Raw genomic sequence first — 11222 nt, 5'->3', positions numbered from 1 at the left:
ATACTGGTTTTAATCCAAAAGAAAAACACTGAGAATATTTCACTTTTTCTCTTACCCACCTCGCTAGGCGGGGAAAAAAAAACCCCCAAAAACTCAGTCTTAGCAGCGATGACTTCTGGGTGCCTCTTGCCTTTTGTTCATAAATTGTCCTGACAAGTTTATCAATGCTGGAAAAGAGTGTGGTTTTTTCCACAAAGAAAACATGGTGTCCTAGGTTGACAGTACAGAGAATTTGCATATCTTCCTGGCGCTAAAGCAGCCCTATGTTTGAAAATATTCCTGAATCTTGTCATATCTTCTAACCAAATTGCTCAAACCTGGGATGTCAGGGAGCAGCATCGCATATGTGTTTGGAGAATGCCCTCGGAGAAAATTTTCCCAGTGTGCAGTCAGCTTGATGCAGCGAGCGCTGGGACTAGAACAGATGATACTGTGCTCATTATAAATACACATACAGTTAGGCTCAATTTGTTAATATATTTCTGTCTCTTACTAGCCTAATTCTGCCAACGAATAGTGCCCTACATCTGCTGCCAAAGTTGAATGCATAAAGCACCAAAAAGTTGTGCCTTAGGTGCTAAATTGCAAAACACATTTCACAGTTGTCTGTTGAACGAATACAAGGTTGTACTGTGCCAAGTTTCTTAAGTCCAGAAGCAGTTATTATCTAGGGGCTATTGAAACCCCTTTATTTCTAGTTAAAGGTATGATTTTTTTTTTTTTGTGAAACGCCTAAAATTTTAAGGCTGAAAATAAGCAATGACCCACCTGTTTTGAGTATTGTACTTGGTCCCAGTTCATCTCTGGTGTAAGGAAAAAAATGCATAATTTTGTTTGTCATATACTCGTGTCTTAAATAGGCTGATTGGACACGGGCCAGGATTTGCAATCCGTGAGATTGATGGGATTTTCCTGGGTAAGAAGTGCAGGTTTAAGCCGCCTGTTTGTTTTTTTACTTTGGTATTTCATTAGCGTGGTAGATAGCTTATCTGTTTGCTGAAGTCATGCTAATGATGCCTTTTACCTATTTAGCCACAAAAATAAGATACTGGGAGCTACATTCTTTTCATCTTTCATAGACTCAACTCAAGAGCAGCCTTTTACCTGCCTTTAAATGCTGGTTTTTCTCAAGGACACTTCCAATTGTTTTAGATTCATCCAGCCATGCATTTTTCAGAGGAAGCAGAAAAATGTAGGAAGGATAGAACTTGTCCAAAGGATTAAATAGCACATATCATATGAGGAAAATACACATCTGAAAAAGTTAAGGAATGCAAACTAAAGGCAACCAAGATCAATTGCTGAAGTGCTGAATCTTGGGTTCAGGCTCTGCCACGTGGAGCTAGAGGCATACTGCCCTGAGAGGTGATTTCAGAAGCCAGGCATCCAGCCTCACTCCCAGGAAAACAACGATCATGTACCCAAGTAAACACTGCAGATTCGTGTCTGAAATGCAGAGTTTCACAAACAAACAAACAAATAACCCTCAAGCAAGAAAGGGCTTGCTTTCTTTTGGATTCTGCAAGGCCTGAAAGAAGAAGAAAAAAAGGTTTATGTGCTCAAATACAGACATAATATGGAATGTGTAGATACTACATGTAAATGTATTTTTTAAAGCTGGTATGGACTGTTTCTGAGATTTAAAAATTATGAGTATGAAATAACTTTCAACTGGAATCTAGTTATTCAGCACTCGAGAGAGAGTGACTTCAAACCCCTACTTACTGTAAGCTCGATCAGTTTTATACAGGATCAGTGTAGTCCTGTTGTGGCTCACTTTCTTTCCTCCTTTGTTTTTGGCACTTATAATCAAGACACAGAAAATATCCACTTTTCTTTAAATGCTATCAAGTTGGAATTTTAAATTGTTCACATTGTGCATAGTGGCAGCTATTACCATAGATCTTGAAGCAGTTGCTCTCAGCTAGATGTAGTACTTCCTATGATTTAAAAAAGGAAAGCAGAAGCTTAATGTGTACTATTTAGTTACCTGTAGATACCTAAAAGACTCCACATGACAGTAACCAAAATATGAAAAACAGAAGACATGAAATGTTCACATTTTACAGTAATTTGCCCTGCAGAAAAGAAGAAAATCTTGACCTACTTGAGGAAAGAGGGTTATTATATTATTCTGCTTATCCAGAAAATACAATTTGACATGTAAGTAAACCACGGAGTTATAAGAAGGAACAAGTTAAGTCATGCCAGTTGTTAGGAGTAATTCTGCAGCTCTGTCTCTGGCAGAAATGCTCATTGAAGTCGTCGGGAATTAGGCATGTGAAGAGACTGAGGAATTGCATCCCCATTATTGTGGTTATTTAGAGGTAGGGCCAATACAAGGGAATTACAGTCTTGGCCTCCTAAGTCAGTTCGGCTGCACAAGCTCAGGGTGCGCCAGGGACTAACGTGCTGCTCATGGGAGCTGCTGAAGGCACTCGTGTAGTGGCAGGGTTGCAGGACCCTTTTGATTTTAACACTGTCTTAGGTCTGCTGCAGTAAGTGTCCAAAGTGCCTCAATAGCTGATGTTTAGGCATGTGGCACCAGTGTTCAATTCTTCGGTGGCATGGTAGTTTCTTACTCAGCTCAGAGGAAGAGTTCCTCACCTCAGAGCGAGACTCAGACCAGTCAGCAGGTTGGATATGGAGTTCATCCAAGTCATGAGGCTCAAGGTGCAAGTTCATGATTAGCTAAAACCAACACAAGTCTACAGTGCTAGCAGAAAGACAGTCCCATCCCTCTTCCCATCTCCAGGAAAGCCATAAGGGTAGTCTTCACCCTTTCTCCTCTTGTTGAAACTGTGCTGCCACTCAGCAAAAAAAATTACGCTTCTCTGAGCCAAAGGCAGATTTTAAGGCAAACCTAGCAGTTAGCATATTGCCCTGGAGAACTCAACCTACAGTCCCAGTCTGACAGCTGTGCCGGTACTTCATACCCAACAGCTTTCTGAGAAGAGTGTGATAGTGTCACGTACTTTCCAGGCCAGCCTTGCAGATGTTTGTGTCACCTGAACAAGGATTGACAAGATAACAGTACGCAGTGAGGTGACTCTTGTAACACGTGTACATGTGAACGTGGGGACACAGGCCGTGTAACATTTCTTGGTTTGCCCACTGTTAGAAAGCTTCTGGTGTAATACCAGACCTGCACAGGGGTAAGACTTTTCTGTGGCAGATGTCTCCTATTTGAAAACATATGTCTGGAAAAGACCCAAGAAGACGATGAAGGTGCTTTATTACTATGGTGATAAGATACCAATGGATAGATGGGTGATTTCAAGAATTTTCTACTTGTACATTTCAATTTTTCATTTTCATCAATGCGAGTTGAAGTTCATGCCGATTTTTGATAGTGCCTTATATAGAAAAATGGCTTTCCATGGCCCATGTTTGTATTATTCTGGTTGTTTACTGACAGCAGAATTCTACATTAAGACATTTCTTGCAGGACAAGAAACTTTAGTCTTTCCTGCAGCCCAGCTAGAATATTTTACAGTGCAGTGTGTCAGAACATAGGAGCAACAAATTGTAATGCATGCAAAGCCTATCTGCCTCTCAAGTTCAGTTAGAGATTTCTTTTTTAGCTCATACCTTTCAAGATAGTTTGGCAAAGCATAGCACGACCCCCTCAAAATAGTGCTGTTTTATTGGATGAATGTTAGTTAACCCAGCTTAAAGCACCACGAACAACCCTTAGAGCTGATATTCCTATTGCAATATAAACTTTGAGCTATAGCTAATACTTGTCCTCCCCGATTTGTGTGTTGGCTTATTTTACAAAGATTTCAATGACATTCTGTTTGTTAGATGACAGCATGGACAACTGAATTATAGAGTCAAAATAGTTTAAGTTACTGTCTTCTGTTAGGCATTGTTTCCAATGTTTGAACTTACATTCAGTTATTTTCCTTTGCAGCTTACCGATGCCTACGTCCAGAGCCTTCCACAAATAAGATGAGACATTCTATTCGTATGTGAAGCCCAGATTTAAAGGTAAATTATAAGCTCTTCTACTTCTTGAACTTGCACTTAATTAAATGAAAGAGCCTTTCTACATACATTTCTGGTGAGCATCACATTCCTTTGGCATCACGCTACCAAGAAGACACAAACTGGGGAGAGTTTAGGAAAAACAACTTTCAGATGTACCAAGACACATTAAAAGAGGTGTATATCTTCGGCTCACTAGTGACTAGTTTTAGATTTTTCTCTAATTCTGACGTGCAACTCTGGCAATAGTGTACCTGCAATTCCAGCAGCAACACGATTCAAGTGTGAGATCCATGAGAGCAGAAAGTGGGCAGGAGTCTGAGAATCCACAGGACCCTGATAAATGGCATTTTCTAGCATAAAAATCAGAAATGGTAAAATAAAATCCAAAGAAAATCGGAGTAAGACTAAGTCAGTTCAAATTTCAGGCTTTCAAGTGCCTCATATGTGAGCTTGCTTCTTCCTTGTACAAATGTATTTTGATTTGGATCCTGCAGACCTTCTGCCTCCTAACTTCCATTCTTCATTCTTGGATTTTATCAGGACAGTGATTTCTGGAAAAGACAACTACTTTACCTGCTCTCCAGACTTGCAAAATCTGACCCAGATGGCAGCTATAACTGTCATGAGAGCACACAGAAAATGAACATAAATACATCTAACTGTGTAATAAGAATAAATATCTTGTCAATTTGGTTAATCTCAGGATTGAGCACTGAACATCTGGATACAATTTATCTCAGGAGCTGGGAAACTCTTCTCAAAATTCTACCACGGCACATCCCCGCCAGCCCTGCTGTTCAAGTGTTTGACATTGCTGCAAAAAAGATTGCTAATCGTGCTAAATGGTGAGCACTCATCTGCTCAGGGCTACTGTAGTCTGAAACTGAAGAACTTACATAATGCCTTGACCAAGTCAGACTTTAACTTGGCATCATTGCAGTGAAAGATGAGCGAGGTAACCTGTTGCATCATCTGCCACTTGTCATTACCTCAGGATGACACGCTGTCAATTCCTGAACTTCGCCATTCAGGACTTTAAACGAGCCTGAGATTTTCTAGAATACCAGATAATTCAGAAAATTACAGGCTTTCTTGATACATGTTAGGACAAAAGACTTTGCTTTAAAGTCCATTGTTTTAAAACAGTTTCTTTCATAATAATTGTTTTCAAAAATCACACAACTTGAGATATCAGAAATAGGGAGAGCATATTGCCAAAAGGAAGTAAGATCTTCAGAAAGCAGAAAGGTCTTGACAGAAACTACCTATTCTTAAAATATCATATGGCTGTTCCTTAGAAGGGACGAATAAACTAGTAAAGCATTTAATCTGTTCTTTGCTCTCTGCGGCTCGTTTATCATTTCTTCAAACTCATGCTCTTCTGTAGCAATTTCAGTGAAATGCAGCATTTCTTGAATTCACTGATACCTGTGACTTTCAGTGTAATTCAATGGAAGGGACTGAATGATAAGAAAAGCTGTCAGTCTAATGGCTACCCACAAACACTAAACAAGAGGTGTCAGCACAGGTATTGGATGTTGGGACATCATCATAGAACTGACCTAACCTGAGAGGACAAGGTTTCAACTCAGCAGACTCAATTTGTTATGTCAGGTTCTTAAAGATCCACAGAAACAAAACCTGACATCTTTTAAGGTTCCCATTTTGCAAAGTCTATGTATCTCTGTGTATTCTCTCCTTTTTTAAAAAATGAATGTTTAAGGCTTCTTTCTTTAAACAATAGCAGTAAAATAACTTCCATGATCAAAGCTACTGTAACAAATCAGCATGTGTAGAAAGGAGTAAAATCTTTTATTTGTATTGAACTTGTACATAGATCTGGTATCTCTGAAAGTATTTTCAGTATGTCAGAGGCAGCTCGGTGGAAAAGCATGAAGTTTGAATACTACTGAAATCCCTCTGCAGTGTTACAACGTGCTTAAGCCCCATGGAATGCCACGTTTTTAATTACATTTTTCATGTGGCATTACCCAGAACGTAGAAAATTAGATGATCAACTTGAGAAAGAAGCTAGCTTGGGAACTCTTCAGTGTTTGAAGGGGAAAATCTAAGAGAAATGGAGTTTAATATTTGTGCTACAGTAGTAAGCAAAGGTAATGTTGCCACAGGCTACATGAATCACAGCAACCACAAAACTGCTCCTGTGAATAAAACGGCAAAGATGCCAACTAAGAGGCTAAAGCAAACCTGTAACATGAAGCTTGTAAATGAGTTGCATCATTATCTTCCCAGAAACTTTTACTGAGTACACTACCAGAAATAGGGCCCAGAACATGAGTTTTCCGTGTCAAGAAAGTGCTGTAAAGATCTGTTCAAGGTGACTTCAGCTGATAGAGGGTCATACTGGAAAACAAAAAATGTGTTCAGGTCTAGTGATGCAAGAACCCTATTATCAGTTTTTCTTCAGGAGGATCTCACCCACCAAATGTTTTGCTAGATGTCTAGTCTGCCTGTGAGTTGTAAAGCTACTGAAAATCAGACTTTGATCTCATTTGTAACCAGTATATGGGACCAAAGCAATGCTGCTCAATCATTCCTGAGTCACCTGACCACTTAGTGGGCTGATGAAGCATTTAGTAGATCAGCTGTTATATTTTGTGAGGCCTTTGATAAACACATGGGTACCTTGACTTTCATTGCTTTTCTGAACCTGGTATAGAACTGGCAGATTGCCAAAGGAGGTATCTACGGTGTTTTATGAAATGAGGTAAACAATAAAAAGGGGCTAGCTGTTGGACTGAGTATACTAAGGCTAGGTTTGCACATACCTGTTGTTGTACTATGTGTCACAGAAAATGACATAGGATTAGATATCCACATCTTTAAAAGGGACTCCACCCGTTTCACACATATCCTAGAGAAAAACTGCTGGCTGGAATCCAGCCCGCAGTAACTAATTCTGAAATGTTTGGTACGTTTCCTACTGCAGATCCTCCTAGTCAACACCTTCAGTAGTAAGAGCAAGGAGTTAGTTCAGTCCAGCGACAGCTATCTGGAGCCCGCTAGGCAGTTGATAAAGGGAATAGCCGCAGCAAACCTCCATGTTTGCATCTCCTGTGCATCAGCCATTCCACACAACACAGGTGTATCTTTGGATGGCCAAGAGGACATCTGCCAGAAGACATTGCTACGTACCTCTCAACATAAATACAACCCATGCTGCCATCAGGAGGTGGGACTTAGATGTTCCACAGTGACAACAAAAATCAGGGGTCATGTCTCTTCTGAAGGAACTGTTCTGCCAGAAGCAGGGAGCAGTAGGCAGCCTCTCAGCTCGCTCTCTGCCTGCTCCTTGTCTTGGGTCATCCCTGACTCTCTCTACGTGGTCCTACTTGATCTCAGGAAAAATCCACTGCTGGAAACCAGGGGCTTCTATCCTCAGCTCAGGAACCTGTGTGTTCATAGCACATAGCTTATTACAGATGTTCTAGCAAATAATAATGAGAGTGAGAGAGAGATCACTAGGAAGGAAATAGACTTTAGTTTAATCTTCCAGTCACGTATTACACAACAAACCATATTGGTTTTCTTCATGAAAAATGCTTGGTCACTGACACTTCAATAAATATATTGTATCTTTTGTTCCTCAGTGTATTCTTCAGACTTTGCAAATGCAACTGTATGAGTTGTTTTGGTTTTTTTCTTAAATACAGATCTGAAAGTCTAGTTAAATTGACATTTCTAACATTTCCCTAACTGTGATGTCATGGTGTTCCCCCATGTACTTCTTTCATTATCAGGTTAAATGAAGTTGATTTCCGAAGTGCTTTTGTGGTTCTTGCACTGCTAATATTGCCTGTGCAGAGAGAAGGTACGAAACAAGAATTAAGTTTTTTGTCCAGAGATGAACACTGTATGAGTCAAGAGCTTTCCCTTTCTACAGCTGAAGCATAGCCCATGCTTTCTTGCTGTCCTATGACGCACCCAGTACTTGTCATTGCGGGAGGTGAAATTTCAGGCCCAGTGCCCTAGCTGCCACGTTACGTTCTGGAATAGAAACGAAGAGAGTACATGAGCAAAGCTCTACCTAGGGTTGCATGACCCAGAAGTTGCCAGTAGTTTGGGCAGTCAGAAACCCAGCTGTTGATGCCTGCTCACTGCAGACACTGTTATTACGGACGATATGGTGGGAATGAGGGAGGCTACTAACTCTCCTGTTCTCCCCAGAGCATCTGAATTCAAAACTCTTTTAATTTAATATAGATGCATTTTTTGCTTTTTACACATGGGACTTACTTGTGATTCCCTTTAACATCTATATTCAGCTGTGAGTAAAGTCAATTTTTGTCTATGCTTGAAAATATTGCACAAATCTGTATTCAGAATTGTTAGAGATAATGGATACTCAGTGGGGCATTTCCAAAAGTGTTACCAGTGCGAATAGCATAATCTGGACAACGCGGTGATTGATGGCAATTGCTATTTCCAGGACTGCTTTGAATTACAGCTGTAATAAGTGGCCAGTCACCCCATCCCTAACTAGAAGCCAGAGAGATCACCCACCCGAGCAGCAGCCCCCTCGACAAAGCAGGAGGGGAAGGGTCTGTCCAAAGGGCTTGGAAGCATTTAGCCAGAAAAGCTTTGGTGGCCTGGGATCAGTGCCGCAAAATCTGCAGTCCCATTGCTATGCATCACCCTTCCGATGCTGCGCGGAGGTGCAAGTCATGCAAAGTGGGAACCGTGACCGATATCTTCTGTGGAATTAAATGCAAAGCAATTTTGTGAATCTGGGCTATAGAAGTGACTAAACGGAGTGGTGGAAAAAAGGGGCTGGCAGTTCTTGCATAGGAATCAAGTATTCAGATTTCCTATAATGCTAACGGAGTTTAGCCAAAGGCAAAACTGCTGGCAAACCACAGAGCCTTGAAAAGGTTTATGAACAGCAAAACCACATCTCAAAGGAGGAGACAATTTATACTATTTGCATTATTTTGATTTGCAACGTTCCCTGGTTTTTGCTGCGATTTACACTTCTTAAGGAAAAGAACTAATCATATGACAAATGACAGGGCGCAAGTCTTTTTTTCCACCAGAGATTTCAGTGCACTGCAGGTGACCAACCATTTCATGCTCTGGGAATGTCTTAGAGTGACAGCCAAATGAAATCAAGAACCGTTTTTTGCATGCACAGTGATGACAATCACAAGTAGGAGGCCACAAATAGTCAAGAGGATTTAGGTCCGGTTAGTCCTAACTCGAGGCAGGGAAAACGGACCAGACGAGCCTGCTAGAACAGCTTTCTCTTCCTGTGGGGCTCAAGCTCTTAATTACTACAGGCAGCCAGAAATGGACGGCCGGTTTGTTAGCAGCATTGCATCCTGACGGCTCAGACACCTGGGACTGCTGATTCAGTGGCCAGAAAACAAGGCAGCTCTGGATGTACGCTGAGCGGTTGTCATGACCCCGTCTTTTGTAACTCTAACTTAAGTCAAATCAAGAGTTAAAAAGTTACTTTAATTAACCTGCAAGTAAATACATTCATACAGTAGTTATGACTTCCAAACCCATCACCTGAGGCGAACCTCTTTGTTAACAGCTGTGCAAATAATTGAGAAGACACCGAATACCTCCTCTCCGGTGTGGCAAGACAACTGCAGGCGATGTCAGTTGGCCTGCCCGCCGGCCTGGCAGGGCGCAGGCAGCATCCGTTCCCCGAGCCTGGCCTTGCGGGTTTCCCACCTCTGCTCCCTGCAAAGCTGGAAGTCGGGAGGGCCATTTCTGCAAGAGAGGGGTGTCCCGCAAAGCCCCTCTTCGCAGCTGGCCCGGAGGAGATGGGGTACCACCCGCAGTCGCCAACAGGCGACACGGGGCACTGTCAAGATCCACACCCAGTGGGGAAGCAGTCCACGAAGCAAACGCGGCTTCGTCCGAGTACAATTAAAACCAGTTAAACACAGAATAATTTAAAAAACCTTTTTATTTAGACAAACACAAGAAGAGCTAGATAGGATTTTTGAGCTAAGTTTTTTGGTTGGAGAGCCAATGTGTACTTTAAAGCATCGTAAGAGACCGAGAGGATACAGTCTTGAACAGCGTGTTGTAATAATTCGTAAAACTGCACGAGACAGATTTTTTTAAACCAATTACTTCCCATCCGTTCAGGGACGGATAAGCCCCCAGCTAAAATTCCTTTTCATTCCGGTGCTTGTAACGATGAAGATGAAATGTGATTTTCCTTTCTAACAAATGCTCCAAAAAGCAAAAAAGAAAAAGCATGTGTTTCTCTCTTATGGAAAATAGGTCTCGGCATGCTGGAAATTCTGCGTTTTACTTATTTTCTACCACAAATGCCCCATTTTTAAGAAATGAATAATGTAATCATTTTCCCCGATTTATGTTTTCTTTTCTGCCTCATTTGGCCCTAATGCTGTGTTATTACAAGAACAACTGTTCTCTGCAAAAAGAATGATCTTTAGACATCTCATCCAAAACCTTTGAAGTCACTGGGAATGAAGTGAAAAGAAAGGCCGAGAGGCCGTGTACATTAGCAGCAATTGAATACTTTCCCACTGACGGGGCAGATTTTCTACTCGTCGCTGCAGCTTCCTACGCCTTCTCCGACAAAAACTCTCTTCCAGGTAGGGTACCAAGTACACGGCTTGCCGTTTTCAGGTCAGAAGTCAGAAACGATAATAAAACGTGGGTCAAACAGGGCACAACCGAGTCCCACGAGCAAATTCAGAGCCTGGGGATGTCTTCACCAGCGAGCATCCCTGGGGTTTGAAACGGCCACCTGCATCAGCATCAGGATAACAGCAGTAGTAACGAGTGCCACAGCTCCCGAGCTCTCGAGGTTTGAGACATGTGCTGGCAAGCCAAACGGCAACGAGGAGCGTTTTAAAAATGAACTTGGAGAAGAATGTGGAGGGAATTAGTGTCAGGCATGTGTAAAGAGGGTTGCTTTTCCCATTTCCAACGCCTATAATTACATCTCAAATGTGCTAATAAAATCCAGTGGTTACAGTGGTTTTTTTTTTCTCTTTGTCAAAGTATGTACCTTAAACATGCTGCTGCGACGCCTAAGAAAAAAAATCAACTTTCTCACACTTCAAATGGCCGTGCAACCACCAGAAGCAAAGACGTCGCGCCCCGCTTGGACAGAAGGGCCGAGGACCGTGTCTGGCTCCCGGGCGGGCACGGGGGCTCGGCCCCGCCGGCCGGGAGCGGCCCGCCGCCCCTCCGCCCGGCTCCCGGCGGCTCTGCCCACC

The sequence above is a fragment of the Gymnogyps californianus genome, chromosome 6, assembly GCF_018139145.2.
Source record: "Gymnogyps californianus isolate 813 chromosome 6, ASM1813914v2, whole genome shotgun sequence".
NCBI classification, from domain to species: Eukaryota; Metazoa; Chordata; class Aves; order Accipitriformes; family Cathartidae; genus Gymnogyps; species Gymnogyps californianus.
This window is presented reverse-complemented; position numbering follows the sequence as displayed.